General features: G+C 47.5%; 1 protein-coding gene across 10 annotated transcripts in view; it reads left to right on the forward strand.

Moving 5' to 3' along the window:
• Nucleotides 1-8,439: 8,439 nt before the first annotated feature.
• PLEKHA1 (pleckstrin homology domain containing A1) overlaps nucleotides 8,440-17,049 on the forward strand; it is a 61,159-nt gene continuing 52,549 nt past the window's right edge. The window contains exons 1-2 of one of the 10 annotated variants that reach the window (XM_032423049.1): nucleotides 15,953-16,103; nucleotides 16,321-16,418. The gene's annotated coding sequence lies outside the window, so the exon portion shown is untranslated. The other 9 variants (XM_032423050.1, XM_032423053.1, XM_032423055.1 and 6 more) reach the window with 9 other exon arrangements.

Raw genomic sequence — 17,049 nt, forward strand, 5'->3', positions numbered from 1 at the left:
ACCTGTGAGTCAAAGTTAAGGGGGTAAGGGATTTTCAATCTGGGGAAGGGGGCCAACCTGGGCAAATGCTTGTCAATACCAGATGGTTTTAGCACGTGAAAGGTGTTAGTTTTGAGTATCAACTGTCTTCCATTTCTACTCAGGACCCAGCAGGCTTCATGGAGTTTAAAGGCCAGTAAGAGGTCTCTGAGTTAGAGGCAGGAATACGCTTCCTTCTGTTGCTGATCAGCAGAGAATGCTGACAAACACTGGAAGTCATAGCAAAATGAGAATTTTTTTTTAAGATTTTATTTATTTATTTAACAGAGAGAGAGAGAGAACAACAGCACAAGCAGAGGAAGTGTCAGGCAGAGGGAGAAAGAAGCAGGCTCCCTGCTGGGCAAGGAGCCCAATGCTGGACTCTATCCCTGGACCCTGGGACCAAGACCCAAGCTGAAGGCAGACGCTTAACCGACTGAGCCATCCAGGTGCCCCTTATTTATTTTTTTGAAGATTTTATTTTTAAGTGATCTCTACACCCACCGTGGGGCTCAAACTTGGAACCCCGAGGTTGAGAGTTGCATGCTCTACCAACTGAGGCAGCCAGGTGCTCCTGTTTTTTTGTTTTTTGGGTTTTTTTGCCTCACATAGTGTAGTCTGTGTACCAGAGATGCTGGCAACTCAGAAACCCCAATGGGTACAGACCAAAAAAGGCCCAAGAGAAGCGTGTGCTGTCTAGCCAAAGAGCCAGGCGAGGGGGCCAGCCTAGCAAAACGGAAACCTCTTGAACAATGACCACCCACTTTAGCCAAACATCACAGAGAAAATTGCAGCCCCATCTCCGCTCGAGCCCGAGAAGGCTAAGTGGAGAGCTCGACTTTCTCCACCACCTGACTGTAATGAGATGCTCTAACCCCTCACTCCCGGGGTTGTCAGAACAGGCCAAGTGAGGGGCAGGCGGCCTGGGTGGCTCAGTCGTTAAGCATCTGCCTTCAGCTCAGGTCATGATTCCAGGTCCTGGGATCGAGCCCCGCATCAGGCTCCCTGCTCGGCGGGAAACCTACTTCTCCCTCTCCCACTCCCCCTGCTTGTGTTCCCTCTCTTGCTGTCTCTCTCTGTCAAATAAATAAATAAAATCTTAAAAAAAAAAAAAAGAACAGGCTAAGTGGAAAGATGGGACCGGTAGTAACAAGCCTGTCTTCCCAATGTTGGTGCAGAACACCCAGGGAGCCTGGACTTGTCTGCCATCCAGAGATTACAAGGCACCTCTAGCCCTGTCCTTGCTGGGGTGGTGTCAGAGGAGACAGAGTGGGGAGCTAAGACTTTTACTGCTGCTCACTCACCCCCTACTTCAGTGTCAGTAGAGGTAACATGGGGAGCAAAACGAGCATCCTTGCCCCTCACAGCCAGGGTGGTGTCAGCCGAGGCCTAGTGGAGAGCTAGAACTTTCAGGCCTACCCGGCCATAACAGGAACACCTCCCACTCTGGTGTCAGTGAGCCTGAGCTGAGAGCCTGGAATGTCGTCCGTACCCGGAAGTAACAAGGTGGCCTCTTGCCACCTGCCGGGTGGTGCCGCAGATGACCTGCTCCAACCCCAGACAGAAATGTGCTCCAGAATATCATAGTGCACCCGAATGTCCAGGTTTTAAAAATTGCTCATCGTCCTGAGAACCAGAAAATCTCACTTTGAGTGAAAGAAGATGACCAACAGACACCAACGCTGAGATGACACAGATCTAGAATGATCTGACAAAGATTTTAGAACGGCCATCATGCAAGGGCTACCATAGGCAATTATGAACATGCTTGAAACAAAGGAAAAATGGAAACGGTCAGTGAGAACATAGAAGGCTCAGCAAACACATTGAAGACTACAGAAGAGTCCAAGGGGAGTTTTAGACCTGAAAAATACAACAACCAAAGTTAAAGCTCAGTGGATGCTGGGACTGGACACATATATTGTTTTGAGGTTAGTTGGTTTATTTTTATTTATTTATTTATTTATTTTTAAAGATTTTTATTTATTTATTTGTCAGAGAGAGAGAGAGAGAGCACAAGCAGGGGGAGCAGCAGAGGGAGAGGGAGAAGCAGGCTCCCCACCGAGCAAGGAGCCTGACGTGGGACTCGATCCCAGGACCCTGGGATCATGACCTGAGCCGAAGGCAGACGCTCAACGACTGAGCCACCCAGGCGTCCCTCGAGGTTAGTTGGTTTTGATATTGTACTTGATCATGTGAGATGTACCCACTGGGGTAAACTGGGTGAAGGGTATCGGGGGCCTCCTTGAACTACCCTTGCAGCTCTCTAAGAACCTATAAGTATGTCAAAATAAGCGTTTTGGAAAAAAAGGTATGTAGAGCATCATGTCATTTTACAAAATCGTTTAGCTTTATCAATAGAGGAAGTATCTGTGTGGGAAGGTGTCTGGAAGGATGTTCACCAAATTTTTGAGTGACTATTACTTGAAAGGTAGCATTTGGGAGTGATTTTCACTTTCTTCTTTATGTTCTATATATAGTGTGAGTTATTTTTAATTTAAAGTCTAAAAGAAATAAAAGAGTTCTGAAAAGACACATCCATTTGGCCTTGGCAATGGGTGACGGTGCTAGTGTGTATAGTGGCTCGCTGGATGGATGTGTGGTTCAGGGCTTTAGCCCCAGAAAGAATACTTGCCCCCTTCCTTATGGTGACAGCCCCTCTGAAGAGCTCAATACATAGCAATTGCCTTTCTGATCATAAATCAGAGGCCTGGGCAATCACCTTACCTCACTCTCTCACTCCTCTCCACCAAGCCCTTGAGAAAGCTCTTAACTCAGTTCATTTCAAATTCCCACTTAAACCGGAAATTTCTAAATTTCATTTTAAGTCCAAGTAGAAAATGAATCATAGAGATCAGGTGTATTTATGGACTGGTACATATTAAATATTCCAACCAGTAACAACAATGGTGATACAATAATAATTTTTTGAGTCTCTGGGTGCTAAAGAATGATATCACCAACTCTTAACATACCCTAGAAGGTCCCTTTTTATGTAAAGTAATTCAGATACCTAGAAACTAGATTCAATGACATTTCTTCCTAGCTTTGATGATCAAGGATTTATTCTGGTCTTTCCATTGGGGAATTTGTGCATGCAGGATTATGATAGGAAAGAGAACTGGTGTATGTGCTTCCATGAAGCTTAGTGCTCTCGTATGTCTATTAAAACAGACATGGTCGGTGTGGCTGGAAATGCAAGGACTGGCTCTTCTACTTCCTAGGTGCATGAGTTCCAGTATCCTCATCTGTAAAATGGGAGAAACACTGGACCGGGCTGTTGTCAGCTCTCAATGAGACAACATGCTTAGAACAGGGTCTAAAACTGGATCTAAAACAGGGTCTGGCCGACATGGTTGTTCCCTTTGGCCCACTTACCTGTGTGTCCCTTAGCAAAAGAGGAGATTGAAAATCTATGGCTTTTTCATTGCCTTAAAGAAGTGCTAAGAGGCCAGACACCAAAAGGTCTTGAGTGGGTAATCAGGCAGTAGTAGGTAACCAGCTAGCTGGTCGACCTGACTGATTTTTGCAAGATGTTAATGAGACTTTTAATTTAACTGCAAGTGGGTCTCGGCTTTATACTGAGAGCCCTATAGAAAAGGGTGGGAGGTATTGAGAGACTTTGGGCTTTTTCATGCTCTGCTGCTTCACTCTCATACCCTGGGCAAGACTCTTTGCTTATCTGGGCCTCTTTATCTGTAAATGGGTTGTCAGAGGCAAGCACCGCCTGGCTGCCTCCAAGCCTGGTTGTAAGAAAGAGGCCTGACTGAATGGTTCCTCAGTCAGGGGGCCTTTGCAGATGCATCTTTGTTCCTTGCCCCGCTGGTGATGCTGTGACTGACAGAGCTGTCTCCTGACCCACAGGCTCACGATCAGCAGGGTAGGGGCCATGCTCCCACCTCTCTCCAGATCCCCTCTCTCTGGGATTCTAACCCACTCCCCTAGCTTGCCCATGCCAGTTGTATCTGCTCCAGTGAGGCAAACAGTGCTGCCTTTCTGACGCAGGAGGTCGGAGACTGCTGGGGATGCAGCCCCACACCAGGCTAGGAGAGCGCCTGACCTGAGCTTGCATGCTGGCGGCTCAGAGTGGGGACTGTCCCTCATCCGTGGAGTCCCAGATGCATTCATCCTTGTCACCGAGATAGTCCCAGATGTTCTTTCCCAGGAGCCAGCCTAATGCCGCTTCTCTCCAGGAACCTGGTTACCCTGGTTACCTGGCAGGGGCAACTGTTTGCTGCTAAGGGAGGGTCTTCAAAGTAACTAGTGCTTTACTCATACCCCAGAGGCCAGGGGGATGAGGTGAGCCTCTGGGCCAAAGGAGAACAGTCACTTACTACCATATCCCTCATCATTCACTAGTGATTTGCTTACTCCATTCATTGTTCATTCACTCAGGCATTCATTTGATTTTATTTTTTTATCAGTTTGGTCATTCACTCATTGATTCACTCATTTAATCAAATATTCACCTGTCCACGAAGACACTCATCCATCCACCTGCCCACCCACCCATCTATCCTTCCATCCCTCCATCCCTCTATCCCTCCACCCATCCACCCACCTACCCATCCACCCCTTTATTTGGTGGGTCAGGAATTAAATTAGCCAGGCAATCAACAGACACATATGTACTCCCCCATCCAAACTACTGTCATACTTTGGTAGGGCATTAGCACCTGGTGCCAGGCTACTATGTGCTGGGCACGGTGCCGATCTCTTAACATACTTGATCTTCACATTAATCCCAGAGGCAGGTACTAAGCTCCCCACATACAGAAAAGGAGAGTAAGCCCAGAGGGACTGGGTGACCTGTCTAGAGACAGTCAACAAGTAGGAGAAGGAGCTCGGGTCCCACCCCAGGTCTTCCAGTCTCTACAGCCCCTAACTTTCCCAGCTTTTGTTTGACATCACTGTTTACAGAGTGCTTTTACATTCCCTTCATACTTACCACAGGCCTGGGAGATGCATCACCTTGCCCCACTGTGCAAGTGAACAAAGTGTGGCTCAGAGAGGTTGAATGAGATGCTAAAGACCACAAGTTGCTAAGGACGGAATCTGAACTTGAACTCAGGTTCTCTCACTGCAGAAGTTCTGTTCTTTCTACAGCATGTATGCTCTGAGAATTAGCCACACAGGGCAGCAAGTTCTGAGTGGCTCTGGCCACTGGGTATTTAGGAGAGAACCCTGGGTTCTGGGAAGGGAGCAACAAACATGTGTTGAGGGGCAGAGAAGGAGTCCTGAAGGAGAAATAATCAAGCCAGGCCTTGAGAGATAGGGAAAATGCCACCAGGTAGAGAGCACTTCAATGGGACAGGGGTACAGAAAGTCTGTCTAGGAGTTTGGCTAGAGAGTTTAGCTAGAGCGGAAAATTTGTGATAGGCAAAGGAAGGAAATGAGGCTGGAATATGGAAGGGGGGATGTCTTCCCTTCCAAAAAGTCCAGACTTTTCTAACCCACAAATCTGATTGTGCCCTCTCTTATTTGAAAGTCTTCAATGCCCGCTTTCCATTTCTCCCACGATCAAGCCTACGCTTTGTGCCTGGCTTCCCAGCCCTCTGCCCCCATCACTCTGCCTGTGCCCCCACTCTAACCACCAACAGTCCTGCTCACAGGACATCCTACCTCTGACATGCCTGTGTGGGTGCTTGCTTGGATAGGCTAGCTTCTCCCAGCAATGACTCAGGGAGCAACTTTTGTTTTAAGGAACCGCATGGGCAGGCCCGCCACTCCCTGGCTGGCCTCCTGCATCCAAAACAAACAGTCTGGCGGGCAGCATGTGGGCACCAGAATGAAGTGGGGGAGGGCATTTCAGGATAACCAGGAGAGCTTCCAGAGAAAAGCCTGTTTGTTGTTAGAAAATAAAGATGATGAATCCTGGAATAGGGCTGGGGCGAGGGGGGCGGGTACCTTCTCCAATGGCCTAGTAAACACTGTCATGAGAGCTACTATGGAGCACCTGCTGTGCACTGAGCCCCATCCTCACAATCTCTGAGCAGCAGAGGGATCACTTGGCCAATGAGGAAACTGAAGCTCAGGACACTTGAGTGGGTGGCATGAAGTTCCCCAGCCAGCAAGCAATAAATTTGAACTCAGATCTGTCTGGCACCAACAGCATCCCCTTGCTACAGCATCATGGGTCAAAAAGCTTAAATCACAGAGACGTGATCATTTAGGTACTTGTGAAAGCAGCTTTTCTAACTAATGCTAACCATCTCTCTACGACAAAGAGCCCGAATTGATAAAGAGCTGTTGCTGCAGAGACTGAGCTTTCCGAGGAGTGCTGTTGGTTTGCCCTATTGGATGCTGGACCATAGTGGTTGACACTTACTTGGCTTATGTGAAAGACAAGAAAGAAATCAGAGAAAAGGAATCCTGCGGCAGGAAATAAAATGAAAACTGCTGGCCTCCTCTGACCAGCTTCCTGGGCAGATCCAAGTGCCCCACTGGAAAGGGGGCGGCAGCCATAAGGGACCAGGGCCATGTGGCTGTGTTCGAGATGGTGCTCCAGGCCATGCCAAGACATGGCAGTCCCTAGTCTCTCATAGCTGGGCCCACTGATGCCCTGCCCAAGGACTCCATTCTCCCAGGTGCCCAAGCCCATCTCCACAGGTGCTATGTGGGGCTCAGCATCTGGAGGTAAGCCTGGGGGCTTGGGATTAGGTCACCAGGAGCGAGTCCTGGGTAGCTGCACACCATGCTCATTCCCAGTCTGTTCCACTGACTTCCTTCAGTCTCAAGGCCCTTTCTAGGGCTGGGAACTGCCTGCTTTCTGCTGCACTCCCTTCCCAAAGCCCCCAGGCATACTTACCCTCCCTGGAAGGGGGACCCGCCTCCCAGAAACAAGCCACTGTTTCTTGACCCTCCTTTCTCTAGGGGCTGAGACTACAGAGATAATTAAGACATGGTCCCTGCCCTGAGGAAATCATGGTCTCCTGGTACAGGCTCCCCTATAATTTAAAAATGGCAGTAGTGGGGTCACAGAGGAGAGAAAGTCACTTCTCTCTGAAAGTCCAGAAAGATTCCAAGAGATGATGAGTTTTGACTGGGGTATTAAAGCTTGCCTCTCAGGGAAGGTGGGTTTTATTTGTGGGAGATTAGGGGGTGGGATAGGGTTAGAGCGAAAAGCCATTCTGGGCAGAGAAAGCAACATGAAAAAAGAAACAGAAGGGGAAATAATAAAAATGTCCATCAACAGGAGAATAAACTGTGCTTTATTCACAAGATGAAATATTACACAATGATAAAAAAGAACATACCTATTACAGCACTCAAGGACATAGATAAATCTCACAGACGCAATGTTCAGCAAAAGAAGTCAGACGCCAAAGAGTACGTGTCATAGTGTGTAATTACAATTACATCAAGTTCAAGAATGGGTCAAACTAATCTATGGTGATAGAAATCAGAATAGTGGTGATATCTGGCTGGCATAAGAAGCCTTTTGGGGTGTTAGAAATGTATCTTGGGGTGCCTGGCTGGCTCGGTTGGTAAGGCATACAACTCTTGATCTCGGGGTTGTGGGTTCAAGCCCCACATTGGATGTAGAGATTACTTAATAAAATCTTTAAAAAAAATGAAATGTATCTTGATCTGAGTGGTGGTTACAGTTTATTGGGCTTTAAACTTAAGAGTTGTACATTTTGCTATGTGTATTAGTCAGCTTGGGCTGCTATAACAAAATACCACAGACTGAGTAGCTTAAATTAATTTTTTTATATTTTACATTTTTAAATATTTTTAATATTTTTAACTGTATTTCTCACAGTTTTGGAGGCTGGGAAGTCCAGTTTTACTGACAAGGAAATGTGATTCAGTCCCTGGTGAGGGTTTTGCTGGTTTGCAGATGGCTGCCTGCTCCCAGAGTCTTCACCTTGTTGGGAGGAGTGGGGACAGTGAGCTCTGGTGTCTCTTCTTACAGGGACACGAATCCTATTGGGTCAGCCCCTCCCCCTCCTTATGACCTCCTTTAATTTTAATTACCTCCATAAAGGCCCTATCTCCAAATACAGTCACATTGAGGGTTGGGGCTTCAACCTATTAACTTGGTGGGGGGGGGGGCGGGGAACATAATTCGGTCCATAGCACCGTATTTAAGTTATACCTCAAAACAAAACAAAAACAGAGAAAAAAAAATGATACCAGTGTCATTTGCTCATTGCCAGAGATTCTAATTCAATTGGTCTGCCGGTGGGGTCTTGTCCCAAGAATTTTCTTAAAGCATCTCAATGATCCTACTCTGCCCCAGGGCTTCAGACGGTAGTCCCTCTGTTAAAAAGACCTCCTCTCTCCACCGTTCTAGGACTTGAACCTGGCAGGGGAAGCCAGCCTCCGGGCTTATGCTGGAATGCACAGACTGCAGTGCCGGATAAGGAAATCAGTGCAAAGCTCTCTTTTATCTGAAGGAAGTCGCGCATGAAGGACTGCGGCAGAGGTGGCCGTTGAGGTCTCCAGCCCCGGGGCGGTCTGGCTTGTCCCCGGGCCACTGCGCAGGCTTCTCCGCGCCCCCCTCAGCGCGCACGCCTGCACGGGCTGCTCTTGGCGGGGGCCCAGGCTTAGCATCTCTTTTCAGCCTCTCCGTAGCCCCGCTGAGGAGGCAGGAAAGCCGTGATTGGAATAAGCCGCGGTGGGACTAGGTGAATAATTGTGAATGGAATTCGTGCTGGGGACTTCTGGTTCTCACAGCTGCGGGTGGGGGGACCACCATGGGAATTCTGAGTATTGTTCAGCGCTGACTGCACCTTCCATTGTTGGGCTCTAATTACAGCTTTTGTTTCAGCATAAAGTACAGTTATTAAATGCTGGCCGGAACAAAGATGTATTTACACGCCGGGGGGGCGGTGAAGCCACGCTATTTTTAGAGCTACCCTTGCTGTTTTTCTGTGATGGGGGAGGGGCTGGAGGGGGGGGGGGCCTGCCAGCTTCTAGGTGAAAGCGAAATGTTTCTGAGGGAGGCGGACAGGATGGGAAATGATGAAGAAGCCATGGCGTCCTGATCTAGTCTAAGTCAATTTATTTCTATTTATTTACTTTTGTAGCCGGAAGGGGGTGTGGGGTGCACTTGGGAAAGCAAACTGAAGTCCCCCTGTATTATTAGTCAAGGTTCTCCAGAGAAACAGACTAATTAGGACAAATAGAGATAGATCTAGAAAGATATAGATAGAGAGCCATGAAGATACAGATGTATGAGAAAGGAGACTTACACGAATTGTCGCACGCGCCTATGGAGGCCGAGAAGTCCCATGATCTGGTCCCTGCAAGCTGGGAAGCCAGAATGGCTGGTGGTGTCTTTCAGTTTGAGTCCCCGAGCACCGACGTCTGAGGGCAGAAGAAGATGGATGTCTCCTCAGCTCAGGCAGCCATGAATTCACCTACCTCCGCCTTTTCTATTCAGGCCCTAAAAGGATTGGATGATGCCCACCCACACTGGGGAGGCAGATCTTCTTTACTCAGTCTACCGACTCAAATGTTAATCTCTACCAGAGACACTGTCACAGATACATGCAGAAATAATGTCTTACGAGTTATCTGAGCATCAGTCAAGCTGCCACATATAATCAGCCATCACATCCCCCTTACACGGGCATCCTTGGTCCTTCTGAAGGAGCCCCTCGTCCTTCCCCAGTACCATGTCCACACGATACTGCTCTGCAGCTGTACCAAACTCCCCAAGATCCTAGACCACGATGAGTACTTCCATCCCAGTCACCCTAGATATGTGTGAGGTTCACAGCAATCAAAGTAGTTCTAGAACCTACCCACTGCCCAGGTGAGAGATTCTAAATGTATCATCCGTCTTGGTCAGGCAAGCTCGGGAATTGGGCTAAACTGAATAATACAGTCGTGGATATTGGTAGAGCCATTAATGTGTGCCAGACACCTCGCTAAGAGTACATATTTGCTAATATGTGTTATTTCATTTAAGACTCTTGATGAGCTGTAAAGTAGGAATTATTATCAACTCCATTTTACAGATAAGGAAATGTTGAGGCTCGGAGAAATAAGGTAAGGAGCCTAAGGTCACAGCTGGTCAGTGCAGATGGACTTCAGAGCCCTAGCTCCTTTCTAGCCTTTCCTGGGGTGGGACCCACAATGTCCACGGGGTTTGTGGTGTAAGCTGTAACTTCTGCTTCTCTTCCTCTGGGGGTCAGAGCATGGCAGCCCTCCCAAACGCTTGAGGCATTGGTTCTTGTTGTTGAAGGCAAATACACTCTTCAGATGAACGACAAGATGGGTGAGAGAAACCAGTGGCCTTTAGCTCAAGGAGGAGCTTGGCTAGAGTGCGACAGGTGAGTTGCAGTGGTCTGAGGAGGAATTCCCATAGGCTGAGGAGTAAAGTCCAAGATGGACTCATTCCCAGATCCTCTCCCAGATTTGTCTGGAAGAAAGAGCCTTTTACCTTCTAGAATGTTCCTCTACTTAGCTACCCAGCTGTGGCCCTGGATAAGCACGTTGGCTTCAGAAAATCTTCCTTTTCATGTTTTCATGCCACATTGGAGCAAGAGATCACATGTTTGGATGATAGCAGGCATTCTGTGCTCCACAACTTTAGGGTTTACCAGCATCCCAGACCTGCTACATGTGGTCAGGATAATTAAAGTATGACCTTACTGGGGTGTGTGATGGGGCTGGAACCTCACCAGACCCCAGAGATCACAGGGGGTGCTGAGGAATTTTAGGAGTCCTATGGAATAGGGGTCCTAAGGCAAGATATACCTGGTCCTCCTCCCTAAAAATCTTGGAGGCAATTATCTCCCCTGATCCCCACTTTTGGGGTTGGTTGCTGACCTGTTCTGAAATCCTGTTCTCACACCTCTGTGAGCATGACTTGTGGCCAAGTCCCTCATAGCTCCTCCCTGAAGGATTGCTCTCCAGCCTAGGGACACAAGAATGAGCTCCAGAAGGAGCATCCAGTCACCTGATCTGTATTCTGGGCAGGTCACTCAATCCCACCCCACCCTGGGTAATTACTGAGACTCATCGTTCCTATCGCTTGGCTGAAGCCCAGTGTGTGGGAAGGCCGGGAGGGCCAGCCTTCTGACTCCTCAACCAGAACAGCAACCCTATCAACTGCTGCGAGTTTCATTTTTACACTAAAAAACAGGGAAGAGCTGTTTTTCACTCTCTGCCACCCAGTTTCTGGAAGGGACGCAACAGAAACAAAGCTAGGTTTGCAGAGTGTTTGGTTCATGTTTAATTCTTATTCTATCTTGGTTCTGATTTCTAGTGAGAACAGGGGTTTACTTCTGGAGTCGCTTCTTCTGTTGACTTCTGATTCTGACTGTTCATGAAGCAGGCTGGTGGCCTTCATCATTGAACAAATATTGCTGTCCTAGGCACTGAAGATACAGCGATGAACAAAACAGATTAAAAAAAACCTACAGGTTTCACTGTAGTGTGACATGCAGAAAATAAACAAATAAGTAAGATATATAATGTGTAGGAAAGCGATCATTGTTAAGGAGAAAAATATAAAGCAAGGAAGGAAGACCTGAAGTGTCCGTGAGGGGAGGTCAAAGATTTCAGAGGTGACACGTGCTCAGTAAATTTCTGTGTGATTTTGGGCCAGTCATGTGACTTGTCTACACTGCTCTACTTCGTGTTGTCAAAAGGGTTAATTCTATGTGGAGGATCCAGGGTCCTGCATGTAAGCATATGGAAGGGACTTGATAAATATTTTCGAATGCAACATCAAAGTGCTTTACACGCTCAAGGTGTGATGAGGAGGGGGAGAGTGATGTTTTAAAGGTAAATTGCAGATTCTTGAATTCAGACTCCTCCTTTTCTTCAGATGACAAGTAGCCATGGAATATTCCAGCATTCCTCGGTGCTGTCTGTGGGTCCTGAATGTTCTGGGTTTGTTCTCAGACTGTAATTTCAACAAGGGAATATTCCACATACTTCTTCTTTAAAAAAAAAAAAAAACACACAAAAACAAAACTAAGAGCACTGTTATGTAATAATCTCTCCATCCAAAAAAAGGCTGGATGAAAAGGACAGAGAGGAGTATTAATATGGTTGTTATTATTATTATTATTATCATCATTATTATTATTTTGGTCACTGCATTTATTGGCTGACCCTGAGCCTTCTGTATAGAAGGGTGTTAACAGGTTCTATTTATACTGCAACCTCAACGGAGCCCTGGGATTACCTGGCTGTGTATCTTTGGCCAATTTGAATCACTTTCCTGGCTCTCCTCATTGTCTGTACATGTGGCTCTCAATATCAAACAACCCTTGGGGCTTGTTAGACCAAAAACACAAAGGAATAATTTAAAATCAGTCAGTCAATAATGTCCTGCCCAGAGTGAATGAGAGGCTCTCTGCTTCAGAGGTCTGATCTCTGGGCTAGGGTTTCCAGATCAAATACATGCTAAATTTGAATTTGAATTTCAGGTAAACAGGAGTTTTTGTTTGTTTGTTTTTGGTTTAAGTATGTCCCAAATATCCCACTTAGAATCTTCTAGGATTCCAGAGCTGGAGACTCCCTCCAGACCCTCTAGTCAGGGAAGGCAAGCTCAAATGTCTAGAGGAATCGGAAAGGTGATATCTGGATTTTTATGTGAAATCTTACTATTTTTATTTATTTTAAAGATTTTACTTATTTATTTGAGAGAGAGAGAGCACGCTCAGGCAAGCTCATGAGCGGGGCGGCGGGTGGGGAGGGCAGAGGGAGAATCTGATTACTGCCCCTCCCCTCCCAGCTGAAAGGGGAGCACTACACAGGGCTCGATCCCAGGACCCTGAGATCATGACTGGAGGAGCTGAAGGCAGACGCTCAACTGACTGAGCCACCCAGTCACCCCGAAATCTTTCTATTTTTAAATGTTAGCCACACAGTTTAAAAAAGAAACCCTAAACCGACTGTTTGAACCAAAGGAAACAGTGCTCTGGCCAGTTTAGAAACTATCATCAGGCCAAACGCTTTCAACCATTATATGGATGAAGAAATGAAGCTTCAAGAAGATAGGTGTTAGCAAGGCTACACAGCTAAGGTTTCTCAAAAGATAACAGAACCATCCTCCTGGAAACGTTGAAAATGAGCAGTCTGAAAGAGCCAGGACAGGAGCATTCCATGGAAGATGTATTCACCTCCAACAGCTTATGGGGCCTCTGAGAACATTCTTTAAGTTCAGCACTTGAAATCACTGAGAGTCAAGAAAGACAAAGTGTCAGCCTCTGCCTGAGGTCACACAGGTATGTCTCCACAGGTAAGTGTAGGGCTGTTTTCCACTTCTCCTTTGATTCAGATGAGATAATATCTTTAGGATCCTAATAAACACAAACTCCAAATCCAATTTCCTGCCTCATAACCAGAATGAAGTCAGGAGGCCAGCCTGAGTGCCCAGACTTTTAACCTAGTTCACAAATAAAGATAAGTAGTCAGGATTCTGCCATGTAACCAGGTCATGGCATTTACCTTGTGTTTTCTGTCTCAGCCGCTGTGCGGCCTGTCCTACCACTGGACATTGACTTGTCTCCTCTACATTTTCACATAGGAAGGATGTTCTGAAAGGTGTTGATAAAGATCTCGAAGGGTGCAGGATGTGACCTAAAGCTGCGCATGGGGAAGGGAAAGAAGGACACAGACAGAACAAATATTTATTGAGAGCCTAATGTGTGCCATGCACTGTGGAGGGTGTGGCATATAATTCTTTCCCAGCTCTTTGCATGTCTGAATAATACTCATTTTTCAGGTTTCAGTTCAAATATCACTTCCTCAGAGAGCCTTCCCTGACCACCTTCTCTAGAGTACCCCTCCATCTCTTTAACTTGTGCCATTTCTTCATTGCATTAAAATCTAAAATTATCTTGCTTGTTTAAGGACTAGCTCTCCTCACAGATTGCAGACTCCAGGAGGGCAGGACGGTGTCTGTCTTGTTCTAAGATGTACACCTAGTGCCTATCACAGGATCTGGCACATAGTAGGTGCTCAACAAATGTTAAATATTTTTGAATAGTCACGAGAATACATATTTATGCTGCATATTTCCTGAAAGAATTTGAATTCATCCTTTTTTAAGTTTCTCTAAGCCCCCTGTCCTATAAAGTAGGAGGCTGAGCTAATAGTTCTAGGGAGAAACGGTTATGAGTCAAGAGTTGGTGCGCACAGCTGTAAAGCGTTTTCCTTCAGGTCACACAGCAGCCTGTGAATTTATGCTTCCTGGACCGATTATAGAACGGCTTGCAAACATATTATGCGCAAGCGAACGAAGCCTATTTTTAAAGATCCCTGGGCCGCGAAGCTCTAGGCGAAGACATCAGAGAACCCCGAGTTTCCGCCCCCCAACTCCGAGCCAAGCCCCTCGGTCCTCAAAGACTACCAATCCCAGGAGGCACCGCAACGCAGGGGCCCAGAGGTCCACGCGCAGCCCGCCCCGACGCGCCGAGGCCACCTCCTCTGGAACCAGGAAGACGCGCGATGCCCGGCCCGCCACGGCCCCGGGACCCGCGCGGGGCCTGCCGGGACTTGTAGTCTCCGCGGGCTGGGAGTGCCGCTCCGGAATCTCGGCCGCCGTCTGGGGGCTGAGCCGGCGCGGGCACGCGTGCGCAGTGTGTGGACGGGCCGTCGTGGGCACCGCTCCGGCAGTTCGGTGCCTGTGGGAGCCGGGGCCGCGGCTGTGCGGGTGCTGCGGGCCGAGGGCCGACGTGAAGTTGGGCGTGAGGAGCGTGGTCGCACCGGGGCGGGGTGGGCGGGGCCGCGCTCCGGGAGCGCCGCGCCGGCTGAGGCTAACAGGGAGGCGGCCGCGCGTCCGCCGAGGGGTCGGCGGCCGCTGGTGAGTGAGGGGCGGCGGGCCGCGGGCGGCGCAGGGTCCCGGGCTGCCCCGCGGCTCCTCTCCCCGAGTGTCCGCCGCGCGCGGCTGCACCTGGGCGAGGCCGCGCCGCTGGCTCACCTGCGCGCGGGCTCCGGGGCGGCGGGAGGGGGCGGCGTCCTCTTCCCGCGACTCCTTTATTGTTTTCCTGACCTCAGCCCTCGGCGGCGTCCGGCGGGGGAGGGCAGGGAGGCCGGCGGCGGTCGCGGTCGCCGACGAGTTGGTCGGGGGCTCTGCTGGAAAGGACGGTCGCGCGCTGCTCCCGGGCGCCGTGCGCCGGCCAGCTGTCCGGGGATTCCCGGCGGGCGACGCCTGTCGGAGTGGCTAGACTCCAGGGCTGTGCCCCCGGGGGCTCAACTGCCTTGGGCATCGTTTTCTAATGTCTTCACGCGCTTTCACTTTAGGACTCGCCGAGTCAGCAGTCGACTCCGCCCTGTGCCATAGAATCATGCTTTACCTTCGCACCTTAATGGTGCAGATGACCAGAGCGAGAGTTGAAAGTGACTTGCCCAAGGTCACGCAGGTAGGACCAGGGAGGCGACCAGAAAGAACCCTGGTCTTTTAGCCTCGAGGCCAGCTGCCGGCCGCAGCGCCTTGGGGAGGTCCTGAGTGGTTTGTGGTTTATTTCAGATGCTTTCTATTGACCCTCCTGGATAGATCATCAGAGGGGAAAGTGTTGTCAGAGTGAAAACGGTCTTGTTATTTATAGCGTTTATTGCCTTTGTTGAATTCTAGTTATGCTGAGTCCCAAAGCCGAGCATCTGCCCTCCGCCAGGCACTCGATTGTTCAGTTTGGGGGCAGATCCAAGAGGAGGTTTAAGGAAGAAATATGCACGCAGTTTGTGCCATTTTCCTCTCCCTTTTCACCTTCCAGTCCTAAAATACTTGCTTGCTTATTTTACGATTGTTGTCTGTTTCAGCAGGACTTTCTTCGCTTTAATGAAGTCATTGCCTTTGTGAATTAGTTTTCTAACTAGAAAGTCTTATTTCCTGTGTGTTTAATGACTGGAACAAGTAGCGCACTATGAGGTTTATAACCATTGTCTTTTATCTTAGAAATACTGATCAGTCTGCTTTATTACCCGCCCCCTCCCCGCCCCCCCGCAAGGACTCAGCTTACATACTTTCTGTGCGAGTTTAATGCCATTGAAACACTTGACAGCGAAATTTGGCTAAGCTTTCTATGAATCGGAGAACTTACGGAAAATCATTTTGTAAAGCTCCATTTTTCTTCACAATGTGAAGGACTTGAAGAACTGTTATTTCAGAAATAGTAAGATTCATTCTGACTAAAATGCCTCTTTTCATATTCCTAATTTTCATATTAATACACTTGTGGCAAAAAATATTTCCGCAAATAGAGTTTGTTTAAATAGTCCTCATCTTGACCAAATCTTCCCAAGGAAAATTACATTTTAGAATATTTATATATTTAAACAAGAATGTCTGAGCTTAGCAGGATTTGAGTTAATGGTTAATTTATTTTATAGTGCTATAAACCCTACGGAATATCCATTGATGGGTTTCTCTTGAGGAGAGAGCCGTATCAAGGAATATCAAGGGATATAGCTTGAATTTGCTTTTTGTGGTAAGTAGTGGGTAACTTTTGTGACTTGAGAAGAAGTGATTTATATGTATTGAAACTGCTTCATATGGCAATTTATCTTGCTAATTAGTAGTTTTATGGTTGCTTTGGGGAGGAGGGAAGTAGCAAGTTTGTATCTTTTTATTCTCCAGTTTTAGTAATGTAGCAAAATAGGAAAGAGAGGTGGTGTGTCAATTTGAGTTTGTCATAGACCAGGAGAGACAGTAAAACAGGATAAGTATACAATTGTTAGGAAACTGCTATGAGTTCATAAGCCGGAAGGACCTTTTTAGAAATGTTTAAGGACATTAAGAATAGCATTGGGATTTTTTCTTTAAAAAGCCGCTGTGGGCAGTCCTCCGTATTTGTTGTTAACGTATAGGATGTGACAATATTGAAGACTCCTGGGAAAATATTTAGGAAAGATGGAAACATTTTATATTTTTGTAGAGGCTTTTCCTCTAGAAATGTCCAATGCAGTTTAAAAAGAAAACAAAACAAAAAAAGACTTAAGCCTCAAAGTTCGTATAGTCCTACTGCGAAACTTACTGTTATTTTGACTGTATGATAATTTGTAACCCTGAGTGAAATCTATGAAATAATTTATTAGCATAATTTAAGTTAGACTTTGATA

This window comes from Phoca vitulina, unplaced genomic scaffold, assembly GCF_004348235.1.
Source record: "Phoca vitulina isolate PV1807 unplaced genomic scaffold, GSC_HSeal_1.0 scaffold28, whole genome shotgun sequence".
Lineage (NCBI taxonomy): Eukaryota > Metazoa > Chordata > Mammalia > Carnivora > Phocidae > Phoca > Phoca vitulina.